Below are 14,905 nucleotides of genomic sequence, written 5' to 3'. Positions count from 1 at the left end.
TTTGCATTTGCATTTTCATATGACCAATGAATCAGAGTGCATTGTAACCAGTTTTTTTTATAATTATACATTTAATAAAGATGAATATAAATGTAATCCGAATGTTTAAGGCCTCTTGCATACAGGCAAGAAAAAAAAAAGCTGTGTGTATAGTCGTGTAACTTTTTACTTTTACATCTGAACACAGGTGTGTTATCTATGGGACAATGCACACAACTGCAAACAGATCGCAATGCAGCAATGCATTCAGAGCTGTAAAAAAATAGAACATTTTACATTTGAGTGCAGTATTTTCTGCTCAAATGCATGTATACACAAGTATATATATATATATATATATATATATATATATATATATAGGAAGGCCAGTATGGTGGCCTGAAATTATGGGAGGAGCCCGGGGGTATTTAAGCAGACCACCCCCCAGTGGTCTTTTGTCAGTTTCAGTGTGCGGTACTACATGTCACTGGGCTGACTCTTCCCAGCTCACCTCATGTTTGTGAGTCTGTGCATTCGATCACAAGTGCGTTGCGGCTTCTGCGTTCGTAGTCTTCATCGGCGGTTCCCGCTCACTGTTGCAGGTAGGATTTGGACCTTTTTTTATCATGTGCAATCATGTGATTCGTTATGCTTCTTATCCCGCATCCCTTTTATTAAAAATCTGCCTCCGAGTTGTTGTCGGTCATGTCCCGACATCATTTGGCACAGGCGTAGTAGTACAGTCGTTCCTTCTGTCTTGTTTGTCATCCCATCTACAAACATACGATTCATTTATAGATCCAAACCTCCGAGCCACTGTTGGTCGTTGTCCAATATCACTCAACATAGGCTTCACTGGTTATAGGATTCACTGTCCATGGGGTTGCCATCTCATTCGTTTGGAAATGAGAATGTATTGTTTGTACGGGTCCTGTGGCTGATTGAGGTGGTTATTAGACCCACCTGGTGCTTTGCCTGCACCTTAATTAGCCTGGGGGGTTGGGTGGTTGGTATGTGTTTGGTTTCAGAGTAAAGGGTGGCATACTCTCTACAACCAATTCGTATCAGATCCATTTAATAATACTTAATTTCATACATTTATAACCAGTTCGCAGGGCCAGATTAAGAACATCATGGGCCTGGTGCTGAGGATTTTGGTGGGGCCTTTTATAAACAATAAATAAATAAAAATGCAAACTATTTTTTGTTATAACAAATTCAATTAAAGAGAGAGAGGGTGTATGAGAGAGGGAGAGAGAAAGGGGATAAAAGAGGTGTGAGGGGTAAGGGAGCAGGGGAGGGCTGGCAGCCTTAGGCCTGGGGGGCAAGTCTAGTCAAGTGGCCCATTGAACCACTGAATCAGCTCACCACCCATCTACACCACATTCCCTGTACAGTGAGAAAGGGAGACTGCTCCACATTGCCCCAAAGAGAGAGAGACTGCTTCACACTGCCTCCACAGAGAGAAGCCGCTTCACACTGCCTGCACAGAGAGAGACCCCGCTTCACACTGCCTGCACAGACCTCGCTTCACACTGCCTGCACAGAGAGAGCAGTCACTGTGCAGGCACTGTGAAGCAGTAAGTCTCTGTACAGGCAGTGTGAAGTGGAGCAGTCTCTCAGAGAATGGAGCATGCATGATTGCCCCCAGAGAGACTGAGAAAAAGAGCTGGCCCCTTCCCCACACCCAGTACACAGACCAATGAGACTGCAGGAAGATGAAGACTAAAGACTGTGCTGTCACTGCCACCACACTAAGCACTACCTGTGGAGTCCGGAGCTTCTCTGGCGAGTGAGCACCACACCACTGGGCAAGCCAAGCAAGCAGAGTAGCTGAGAGTCACAGTGAGCGCAGCAGGCTAAACACGCAAGTCCTGCTGTCTCCCCGGCATGAACACCAGATTGACCAGGGTGCAGGTTCCTCCTGTCTCAATTGCGGATAGTAAGAAATGCACATGCAGGCGCATGCCAGAGCACAGGCCAGATTAAGGGCATTGTGGGCCTGGTGCTGCAGTGGAGCAGGTTTAGGAGTGGCAGGGATATGAGGTAAGTAATGTCATATCCCAGCTCTTGCCCAGACTTGGTCACAGCCCCACAGGGCTGTAATGTTAGGGAAGCCCAGAACTTGAATTACCAAGCTTCCGTAAGAGCCATGTGTCGGTGTGTGCTCTGAGGTGAAAGTTTCCAAGCCATCAGAGTACAGTGATCACTGCTGGCAGCTATAGCAGCCAGCACTGATCGCTAAAAAACATAAAGACACGCTGGTTGTGTTAATGGAGTCAAATTCTGTACAACCAGTCTGCACAGAGATAGATTGAAATGTCTGCTGAACCGGCAGAATTTCAATCTGTCTATTGTGGCCTAAGTTCACCAGTCTCTGGGTTTAATAATATCCTCAAATCTTTTGAAAGGGGGCTCCACTTAGGTGTAGAAATTCACTTTGAACTCCACCTTATTTCCAGAACTCTCTTTAGGGTCCTTTAACACTGAAGGTGCTGTACAGGCGTTTTAGTGCTAAAAAATAGCACCTGTAAAGCGCTTCTTATGCCACCCCAGGTTTCCCACTGGGGCGGTGCGCTTGAAGGACATTCTGAAAAGTCCAGCAAGCAGCATTATTGGGGCGGTTTGGGAGAGGTGCCCAGCCTATTGAAATGAATGCAACACGGCCCTTTTTAACACTTTCTTTGGCCACTAGTGGGGGTTAAAAGTGCCCCGCTAGCGCCACTAAAACAATGATAAAGCGCCACTAAAACGAGCAGCGCTGTACCACTACTGCCCACGTCGCCCCAGTGTGAAAGTACCCTTTGGTATTAGATGTGCAAACAAAAAGGTGAGACCACATCTAATACCTACAGAGAGTAATGGAAATAAGGTGGAGTTCAAAGTGAACTGTGTCATTACCTGCAGGGATTGGCATTTAGGGGGGGTTAAAGCAGGCAGGGATGAAATGTGATATCAACTATTCACTGCCTGTCAAATGCCTCTGAAAAGTGACCTGAGCATGGATCACTTTTCAGAGGAGTGGCAGTGGCTGCTGCAAGTGAATACAAGCATTTAGGCTCACACTGGTGTGCTGCGGTTTGGCTGCAGTGCGGGTGTACTGGCGGGTGTCACACCCCCTCAGACTTCTTTTAGGTTACTCATTGTTGCTGCATGTTCTGAAAGTGCACCAAACATGCAGCATGCAGGACGTTTTGTGCACTTTCAGAACATGCAGTAAAAATGTGCATCCTCTATGTCCCAGGGGCCACATGCAGGATGACTGCCAGTACACCAGCACTGCAGCCAAACTGCAGCGTGTCAGTGAGAGCCCTCATCATACCACCTAACCCTAGGAGGGCAAGGTACTGGCACAGGATGCTAGAAAAAAACTCTTTGGCTGCAGGGAGGAGGAGAGAGGAGGAGCTCACTTACTTGGATGGTCCCAGCCTCCCAGGAGCCTCACTGGATTCCAGCCAACTGCTCAGATTGAGCAGAGAGCAGGTCCAGTCTCTGCCAGCCAATGGTGTGGAGTAGGGAGGGGCTGAGCAGGGCTGTGCTGTGTAACACAGACTGTCAGCCCTGACATGAAGACATTGCTGGCTCACAGTACTGGACTCGCCAGCTCAATAACTGTGCATGTTGCGGTTTTGAGCTGACGACACAGCAGCCTTTGCCACCGCATATCAGAGCAGCCCAGGGGGCAATTGCATCCCTGCCCCCTGGCCCAGCCCTCCCTTGTAAGGGAGGGAGGATGAGAGAGAAAGGGGGGATAGGAGAGAGAAGATGCACATGAGCATGTATGGGAATGACATCAACGCAGCCTGGCCAAGGCAACAGAACCCAGAAGGAAGACCGGGTGAAGATGAAAGTGTCCGGGCCCCCTCCGGATTGATCACAACACAGCACTGGAGGGCTCAGTCTGACAATTTAAGTGTGCCCTAATGTGCTAATATGCTGGGCATACTTGTACATTATGGCATAACCTACCCCAGGGCCTCTAAAAAGTAGTAATGTTAGAAAAGTTTACTACCGCTTTAATATCACAGGAGTCTCTCATGGGGCCCCCTACTGACCCTGTGGCCCTTGGGCAGTGCCTAAGTGCGTAGTTGTCAACATTTCAAAAATATTTTCAGGGACGCTTTTTTACAAGTGCTATATTTAGAGTAGCTGACATCCCCCGTGTTCCTCTATACATCACAATAGTAATTACAAAATTAAATAAGTACTAATAATGGGGCAGAACAAATATGAGGACTGTGAGATTTCCTTTAGTTGAACTAACAAAAGTGTGCCCATTCCAGAGGTGGTAACATTGAGGATATTCAGTATAATTTTAAAGAACAGTTTTTGTGGGTAAGAGGCATAGGGGAGGAGTATGTATGGTATAAAAGTGGGAAGTATGTGCAGGTGAGGGAGAGGAATGTGGAGGGTCTAACAGTGGGCACTATGCTATGTACATGAGAGGAGTGCAGAGGGTATGACAGAAGGCACTATGTACAGGAGAGGAGTGTGAAGGGTATGACAGTGGGCAGTATGCACAGCAGAGGAGTGTAGAGGGTATGACATTGGGCACTATGTATAAGAGAAGAGTGTGGAGGGTATGACAGTGAGCAATATGTACAGGAGTGTGGAGGGTATGACAGTGGGCACTATGTACAGGAGAGAAGTGTGGAGAATAGGACAGTAAGCAGTAGTTACAGGAGAGGAGTGTGGAGGGAGGGTATGTGGGGACTCTGTGACTCCTGATCACGAGCTACAATCCTCTAAGTCAATCTTTTTTTTTTTTTTGGGCAAATGGGCCTAACTTGAGAAAGGGGCTGCAGCTCCAATAGCCTCTATGTTAAAGAGGAAGTAAACCCTGATGAGTTTACTTCCTCTTTCATTCCCTGCAAAGGCAAAGCATAATGGACTACTATGCATCGCATAGTAGTCCATTATGTGTCACTTACCTGACACAGGAGCCAGCAAAGTCACCGCTGTCCCCTGTAGTCCGGAGCGTCCATCTTCTCGGTGGGATCTCGCAGCTCCGCCGCTGTCATTCGGCGAAGCCGCGATGACATCACTCCCGCGCATGCGCACGGCAGCAGACACGTGCGGCAGCTCCGTTGTTGGAAATGCTGCGCTCAGTGCGCCTGTGCGCCGCTGTCTACGGCGCATGCGCCGTAGACAGCGGTGCCTGTCTTCGGGCAAATATCTCCTAAACCGTATAGGTTTAGGAGATATTTCTTGGACCTACAGGTAAGCCTTAATCTAGGCTTACCTGTAGGTCAAAGTGGTTAGTAAGGGTTTACAACCACTTTAATCCGGCCCAGCCAGTTCGTATCGGAGTCATCTCTCTTTACAGCCAACTCAGATACATTGCATATTTTCGAAACCATTGTCTATCATGTTCCCCATTCGTAAAACTATTGTTACCACATTTCATAAGTTACTTGCCTTATCCCCACTGCTTCATTAACTTACCTTGTAGTCAGAGTTTTCACTTGGAAATGCGATAACCCTAACTGCCAAGACCCGAAGTGTGCCTTGGCCTAGTTGGTCAGTATGCCTAAAAGAGGGCATACCCTGAATGAATATGTATGAAATGTGTAAGATGTAAACTGAAATAATGAAAGTATGGGGGAACGGGTGGGTGGTAACCCAGAAATGGGCCGAAAAAGGATCTGATAGAGGAGGAGGGTATAAGGCCTTCAGACTCCTCCTACAAATTCAGGCTAGTCTCTGGCCAGCCTTCTAGCATATCATTTGCATGTATTCCTACCTACCGTATATACTCGAGTATAAGCCGAGATTTTCAGCCTCTTTTTTGAGGCTGAAAGTGCCCCCTCGGCTTATACTCGAGTCACCGCTGTCTGACTGCTCGATCAGCGTATCGAGCAGACAGACGGCGGACATTAAAATTCAAAAGCCGCGCCTCCTTCTCCGCCTCCGCCTGTGATAGGCGGAACACTGAATTTCCCAGCAGTCAGTGTTCCGCCTATCACGGACATCCGTTCATTCTCATACTACGGACGAGTATGAGAGGATGTCCGTGATAGGCGGAACACAGGCTGCTGGGAAATTGAGTGTTCCGCCTATCACAGGCGGAGGACGGAGGCGCAGCTTTTGAATTGTAGAATGGCCGCCGAGAAGAGCGGCGATCCATCGGCACGACACGGGACGGAGGAGGCACGGGACGGAGGAGGCACGGGACAGAGGAGGCACGGGACAGAGGAGGCACGGGACAGAGGAGGCACGGGACAGAGGAGGCTCGGGACGACGGCGGCGGCTCGGGACGGAGGCTTGGGACACAGGTAGGCTGGACACACACACAAGGCTGCACGGACACACACACACACACACACACACACACACACACACACAGGGATGGATGGATGGATGGATGGATACACACACACACACACACAGGGATGGATGGATGGATGAATACACACACACACACACACACACACACACACAGGGATGGATGGATACACACACAGGGATGGATGGACGGACACACACACAGGGATGGATGGATGGATGGATGGATGGACACACACACAGGGATGGATGGACGGACACACACACAGGGATGGACGGACACACAGGGATGGACAGCCATGTCTCACCCTCGGCTTATACACGAGTCAATAAGTTTTCCAGTTTTTTGGGGGTAAATTGGGGGCCTCGGCTTATATTCGGGTCGGCCTATACTCGAGTATATACGGTAATCAGTTTCTCAAAATCACTACCACCCAGTCGTAAAATATTCTACATCCCATTCGAGTCCAGTCTCACCGCCGACATAACAACTCATGTCAGCAAGTGTCGAGTTGCAAATTCTAAGCTCTACACTCCACACCATTTACTCACTCTTCAGCCCAATCCAAATCTAGTTGCATCGGCGTGACATTGCAACAGCACAACGGTTCAGACTGCTCAATGACCAGGCCTTTTTTGTGATACGGCACTGCGTCATTTTAACTGACAATTGCGTGGTCATGTGATGCTGTACCCAAACAAAATTAACATCCCTTTTTTTCCTCACAAATAGAGCTTTCTTTTGGTGGTATTTGAACACCTCTGCAGTTTTTATTTTTTGCGCTATAAATAAAAGAAGAGCGACAATTTTGAATAAAACACGGGGGGGGGGGGGGGGGCTATTAACGAAAGGCAAATCTACTTTGCAATGAAAGTACACTTGGAAGTGGTGCAGTCGCTCTAAATCTAAGGGGTAGATCTGAAATGAGTGGAAGCTCTGCTGATTCTATCATACAATCGTGTGCAAACTAAAATGCTGTTTTTTATTCTCCTTGCATGTCCCCCTCAGATCTACAGCAACTTTACTTCCAAGTGCACTTTCAGGGTAATTTCAAGTGCACTTTAAGTGCAAAATGGATTTTACTTTAGTAAATAACCCCCAATGTCTTTTACTTTTTTTCTATAATAAATATACCACATTTTTTTTTTTTAAATAATTTTTTCCTAAGTTTAGGCCGATATGTATTCTTCTACATAGTTTTGGTTAAAAAAATTGCAAAAAATGTATATTGGCTGGTTTGCGCAAAAGTTTTAGCGTCTACAAAATAGGCGATAGATTTATGGCATTTTTATTATTATTATTTTGCTACTAGTAATGGTGGTGATCTGCGATTTTTATCAGGACTGCAATATTGCAGCAGACAAGTTGGACACTTTTGACACATTTTTGGGACCATTGACAATTATACAGAGATCAGAGCTATAAAAATGCACTGATTACTGTATAAATGTCACTGGTAGGGAAGGGGTTAACACCAGGGCTGGACTGGGACAGAAATTTGGCCCTGGACTTCATCCAGACCGGCCCCCTTACATTAGAGTGTCCCATCACCAGCCCCCTTACATCAGTGTCCCACCACCAGCCCCCTTACATCAGTGTCCCATCACCAGCCCCCTTACATCAGAGTGTCCCATCACCAGCCCCCTTACATCAGTGTCCCATCACCACCCCTTACATCAGAGTGTCCCATCACCAGCCCCCTTACATCAGTGTCCCATCACCACCCCTTACATCAGAGTGTCCCATCACCACCCCTTACATCAGAGTGTCCCATCACCAGCCCCCTTACAACAGAGTGTCCCATCACCAGCCCCCTTACAACAGAGTGTCCCATCACCAGCCCCCTTACATCAGATTGTCCCATCAGCAGCCCCTTACATCAGATTGTCCCATCAGCAGCCCCTTACATCAGATTGTCCCATCACCAGCCCCCTTACATCAGAGTGGCCCACTGAGCCATCGGCCCACCGGGAAACTCCCGGTAGTCCCAATGGCCAGTACATGCCTGGTTAACACTAGGAGGCAATCGAAGGATTAACTGTGTTCCCTCACTGTGTTCTTACTGTAGGGGGGACTGTCTAGGAGGAGAGAGAGATTGGTGTTCATCTCTACTCCCCTGAAAGAACCAGGATTTGTGTGTTTACACACACAGATCCCAGTTCTCGCTCTGTCACAAGCGATCGCCCAGCAGTCATTGTGTCGGTCAGGCACTCGCATCGGCTCTGGCCACACGCTGCTTGGCCAAAAGGAAAAGCGATGTAAGGTAACGTTGTTTTGCCCAGTCGAGCCAAGCTGGTCCAGAAGTGGTTAAGCAGACCACCCACAGTAGTCTTTTATCGGTTCCAGTGTGTGGTACCCACCCACCCACTCACCTTCTCAGGGCACTTCTCTTGTTAGCGCATTACTACACATCTTTTTTATTTCTCTTGAATACACTTCCTCTACAACCATCCACTCATTTATCTTGGGTATGCCCTCTTCTCTTGGCATACCGTCCAGCAGACCAGGGCACACTTTAGGTCTACTTTATGATGTTAGTCTTGTGGTGTGTTTATGTGATTCACATCTCTCCGGTCATAGGGCTCTGATCATAAATAGGCATATATGCTTAAACTGCAAAAATTGCGGCTAGAAGATGAAGAATTATTTCATCTACACACCACATATGTTTACACGCCTAATTCTTGCTGCTGGAATCTGGTGGATACACCTAAGCGGACATGTGAAAGATGCTCTACTGTGTGAAGAAACTGATGTATCAGCAAGTTTTTTTAGATAAGCAGCATCTATTGCACTTGTAAACCTGAGCAGCAAACTGCAACACTTTAGAAATCATCTGCAACATATTTTGTATGGTATGTACATCAGTTTTTCCCAAAAACACATATCCAAGGCTTCGTGCACAATGGGCTTCCCCCAGCTCTTCTGAACACTTTTCCTGGCGGCAGAGAAAAATCTTTTTTGGGCGTTCTTTTATTTCATTGGCCAGAATATTAATTCTGGTCATTGAAATGAATATATGCTCAAACGCAAACCACACCTAGTGCTTAGGCACTTTTAGACATGTATACATGTGTTTATGCACATTTTTCATTTTTTCCACTCCTGAATGCACCAGAGGATTGTTTACAGGCATTTAAAGGCTTCTGCATCTAAATGCTGCTAGTTTGCAAGCTCTAACAAGCAGGGCCCTCTGATTACTCCTGTATTGAATTGTGTTGTGACTGTACTGTCTGCCCTCATGTTGTAAAGCGCTACACAAACTGTTGGCACTATATAAATCTTGTAGAATGATAATAATAATAAATGCCTGTAAACACCTATGTGTGCAAGGACACATAGGCTAACATGGAGGGGCATTTAGAAACAGAAAATAACATCAAATGCCCTTAAAAAGTGTGTTTTGACCCAGTGTGCATGAAGCATAAGAAGTGGTTAGCAATACATTTATTGACATTTTATTTTTTTTTTATTTTTTTTAAAGCCTGAAACCCTGGCACTAGTGCCTTTTAGTGCCAACGGTGAGAACTAAAAAGCATAACACAAAATAACCAAATTAAAGGGAACCCATAACCAAAAAACACGTAACATTCCAAACTCAAAAATACCCTACCCAAAATAAATCTTAACCCCCCCCCCCCTCCAACTATCCCCTAAAAGGATTTTTTTAGGGCTTGTGTTCGACAATCCTGGTGTCTATGGCATCAGTTTGAGACACTTTTGAGATTATTCAGAATTCAATTGCAGTTGCAATTATCCTTCAGTTAGTTTAATTCTGACCTGCTTCAACTGGATTTTACATTTTCATAGACTTGTATGGAAATTAAAAATCAATTTGAAGTGAACAAAATATTGTTGACACAAGCCTCAACACTTAACTCACTCCAGAATTTAACTCTTAAAGCAAGCAGCTAACATTTAAAGAGAAACTTTACTCCACGCTTATTTATTTTTTATTTTTTGCTCTCTGGGTCTTACACCACCATTTTGACTACAGATGCTATCTGAGGAAGTTCTTTTCTGGGTTCTTTGAGCCAGCCCCTGATGACACATGGGGGCACATGCGGATTGGTTTTCTGGGCAAGAAGAAAGTAGCAGGGCCAGGACCCACTTAAAAAGTACCTAAACCCAAAAGTAATTTCCAATTGTGTAAAAGGGGAGCATTAAGCAAATCATGAAGAGTTCTATCAGTTGTACCTAACACTAACATTACCTCAGTGCTAACAAAGACCCAGAGATGACTGATGCCTTTGGATCAGCATCACAGATATTTAGTATTTGGAAAAAACAGAGCTCACCTTTGGAACCCTATATAGTTTCTCAGTACAGGTTTCTTATAATGTTCATTTGCACAATAACATCTAGAAAAATGTGGACTCATACAAGTGATTCAGACTTTATGGCCTAGTGGACAAAATAATATGAATGGTGCAAATTATAAGTCAACATTCCAGCCCTCTGCCTCATTACCACAAATCTCATCACAAGGAAAAAAGTATGTCAGAGGCCCAGCAGAATGACCTCTGTCTGTTGCATATTACGTTCTGTTTCCCATAAGTGCCAATATAGTAAGTCAGTCACACATTGTACAAACTTCCGTAATAGTATAACCTTTATCCCAAAGTTAAACATATTTGTCACTTCTTAATTGTACTGTGTTCAAAAAAAGTAAAACAAGGGATTTGCTGTATCTATCAGCTGATATTTGAGCAATAAATAAAATGTCTTATTTTTAGTTTTGTCCAACAAACCATCTGTTGATGTATTTATTGCCAGGAATACTGAGCTTTCCTTGCATACAATCAAAGTACATAAAGCAAACAAAATTAAAATTCTAAAAAAATTACTAGGCTGTAGAACTTTTTGGTGGATAATACTTGGCATGCCTCTTTTGCCTAAAATATATTTCCCCTTTTTTCCTAGCATTTTTTTTTCTTGTGTGCACTGCCTTTGTCACATGCGCAGTGCAGTGTACATACCCATTTAAGTCTTGACATCTGATGATATTGGAGCCAGATGCCAGGACAATGTAATGTCAGCAAGCATGTGCAGAAGTAATGTCATCAGCATCTTTTTTTTTTTACTTTTTTGGGTCCGGCAGGTAGCGTGATAGACAGTGAATTTACATTGGGGGACACTATTTTTTATTTATTTATTTTTTTAATAAAGGAATTGTCAAAAACAATGTTTTTATTACCTTGTGACACTTTTTTTGGTGAATGGGTAGGGGTACTATGTACCCAATACTCATTCACATAGGGGGGATCTGGGGCCCCCTTCTTAAAGGGAGCTTCCAGATCCTGATTAGCTCCCTACCTGCAGACCCCCACAACTACCGGCCATGGTTATGAGGATGAGCCTCACCACGTTCAGGGCATGTGACCTGGTATGGTTCAGGTACGGTATGGTTCCCTCGCACCCCCTTTCCTGATCTGCCAGGCTGCATGTCCAGATAAGGGCCTGGTATGGACTGGGGGTAGACCCCACTCAGTTTTTTTTCATGCTTTTTAATTATCTGCTTTTTTTTTACAATCAGCTGTTAGCAGGAAAGCCACTCACAGCTGAAGAGTCATCTGTTGTTAAAGCGGGGTTCCACCGCCGCTTTTTTATTTTGCTGTTAATTGCATGAAGTATGTTTTCTAATTGGTTAACTTACTTTTTTTTCTAATCCTCCTGCTGACGTTTTTCGGTATTCTGGAGACTTTATAAAAACGTCTCCTGACGTTTTCCATTTTGCCTGTGGGCATGTGAAGCCCACAGGCATTGTCTTCCGGGACACTGTGCTGCTATTGTCCCAGCATGCACCGCCCGTATAATATACAATCTTGCGCGTGCGCCGCACAGACTCCTGGGAAATTGAAAAAACGATCCAAGGAGCCAGTGCGGCCAACAGGAAGCGCTGACCTGCCGCTTAAGCCCCACCCATATCTGCAGCAGCACCGCCCCTTTCCGGAATCTCCAGGAGCAGTAAATTTAAAAAAATAAAAAAACACAAGATGACAGCAGTAAGGTAAGGGGGATATCCAGCAACTAGAGAACAAGATAATCCTATAGGCATAGGAGTAGGAATTCGGGTGGAGCTCTGCTTTAAGGACGTGGCGGCCAGCTTCCCGGCCCACTGCTTGGCAACCAACTATTTGTCCAAAAAATCTTTTGACAAATACCATATGTGATACCGCTGGCAAAACCCTGGTGGTAATAATTGCATGCTTTTTTACTATCTGATCCGTTTGTGAATTGGCATTAAGAGCTTTTTATGCACTATTTACCAACACATTTATTTTTTTCAGGTAAATACCACATAATCATTGTGTAAATTTGACTTAATTTACCGCATTTGATAATTTATGCAAATGAGTAACATGATACCCTTATCGCATGCGGTAAAATTTAGCGAATTCGCCCCATAGTGTTTTGCCAAAAGAAATGTATGTTTCAAACTAAAAACATAATTTATTAATGTGTAAATGAAAAAAAATATTTTTTTCCACGGGATTGGATATTTGATGTGAGCACAGGTTAATTTCAGCTCAGTTTACGCTACAGTCAATCCTGTAGTCACTGTGCTTCATTTATTGTCACTGCCACCCCTACTTTAATAAATGGTTTCCTTTGCCTTGTGGTACTCTGACTGGCAGAATACAAAGTCTGCATGAGCAACCATGCACACAAATTTCAAGTGAGGACAACAAACTCCAGACTACAGACAGATAACCTATCGGCAAATTCTAATATGTAAATAGAACATGTGAAATCAGTAGAGATAAGAGCTACTGTACTGTAACTCTTAACTAAACCACACATAACAAAATTTCAATATCATTTTTTTTGGCTACTTACACAACAAAACAATTTATATTATTCTATATATTTATTCAGAATCATATGACAAGTTTTTGATGCATAAAAGTTAAAATTTGGGGAAAAAACATCTCCCGATTTTCAACTTATTTTTGCAGGTATGGTAAGATATTAAGATATTTACTTGATACAAAGTATCTGTCTTCATGGGGGGGGGGGGGGGGGGTTACAACAATGTTAGTGCTTTTCATATTATGTAGCTGTATCTAAAGATTACTATTGCATCTCTTTCTTAACTGATCTTAATATTGTACATTTAAAGTGTATGTGTAGCTAAACTTTTGCTTTTTTTTTTCTTTGCTTTGGATAGAGTAGACAAGGATTAGAATCTCTGCCTGCCTTTGCCGGGGAGATTCAGCCTTTCTGGTGACCAAAGTCATTAGGTTAGAAAGTTATTGAAAATCCAAAAGTTTGCAATTGTCACCAGAACAGGTAAAGCTAAATCCTAAAACTGGGGCATCCTAAATTTAACTTCTTATAAGAATTTTCCGTCACTTTCTCTTGCCAATTGAGAAAAATTTCCCCAATTGGACATAGACCACAAAAAGATAATACTATCAATATGAAAAACGTATGTACAGCACAATTTAAATCAATTTATAATGAGAGACTGTATCTTTCATCATGATTGATTCTTCTGTTACATTCTTAAATGAGCTAGATCATGGTGGTAAGTATTATGGAAGTTCTTTTACCATAGTATGATCATATCTGTATCAAAAGCAGTACTGCAGAGTAGTCTGATTTCTATAGAAGGTCTGTAGAAAGATCAGTACATAGTGGCACTGGGTATCAAAAATTTGTTCCGCATGACATTATAGCATAGCATGTTGTTTCATATGCACTTTAGTCTTTGTTTTACTGAAATGCCTTTAGTGTGATATCAAAGTAACAAATGGATTCCATACATTGAATTTCTGTGCCAATTTTAAGTTACAGGTGAATTAATCTGACTTAGATAACAGCATACAGTATTGGAGATTTACTAAAACTGGAGAATGCAAAATCCGGTTCAGTTGGGCATGGTAGCCAATCAGCTTCTAACTTCAGCGTATTAAATTAAGCTTTGACAAAAAAAATTAAAAATCTGGAAGCTGATTGGTTTATATGTAGAGCTGAAATAGATTTTGCACTCTCCAGTTTTAGTAAATCAACCCCTATGTGTCCAGGTATACCCAGTTATTTATGAAAAGCTAGGAAAAGGTAAAAGTGTTGCCCATTACATCTTGAAAATTATGCAAGTTAAAAAGTATTTATTTTTTCCTCTTTGATCCATTTGTATTAAAATAAATCACATTTTCATGAGCTAGGAAGATAATTACCAGCATAGGTGATAAGAAGGCAGCAAACTAAGCATGTATTGTAAATAAAACTGTTGGTGTTTTAGCCAAATTTTATCAATCATGAGTGTTTTAAGTTTTTATAAGACTTTAGCTTTAACAAGGTTTTTTATATTTTTATTGTTATTTAGATCGATTGTTAATTCTTCAATGAAATTTAAAAAAAAGGCACATTAACAAAAGTGCAAACTAAACACATACAATTTATTGTGCTCTTGCATCAAAATATTTCTTAAAGGTATGCTACAAGTTACCTAAATTATTTAACATTAATGAAAAAATCCTTGTTACCAAAACTCAACTCACCATCATTACAGTGAATTATGATGAAACAGATAAGGCAATTTAACACCAAAGACATCATTCCAACACTAAAGGGAGTCACAGTAAAGAGTTCAATCCCATCTTTAAACAGGTAGATGAAGAGGTCATTAGCTAA

The 14,905-nt window shown here is 43.3% G+C and overlaps 1 protein-coding gene across 3 annotated transcripts in view; it reads right to left on the bottom strand.

The window, feature by feature from the left end:
* The window catches only part of LAMB3 (laminin subunit beta 3), a 135,304-nt gene that overhangs the window by 83,059 nt on the left and 37,340 nt on the right, over window positions 1-14,905 (bottom strand). The window lies entirely within an intron of this gene.

The sequence above is a fragment of the Lithobates pipiens genome, unplaced genomic scaffold, assembly GCF_037356315.1.
Source record: "Lithobates pipiens isolate NorthernLeopardFrog02 unplaced genomic scaffold, aLitPip1_a1.2 Scaffold_16, whole genome shotgun sequence".
Lineage (NCBI taxonomy): Eukaryota > Metazoa > Chordata > Amphibia > Anura > Ranidae > Lithobates > Lithobates pipiens.
This window is presented reverse-complemented; position numbering and strand designations above follow the sequence as displayed.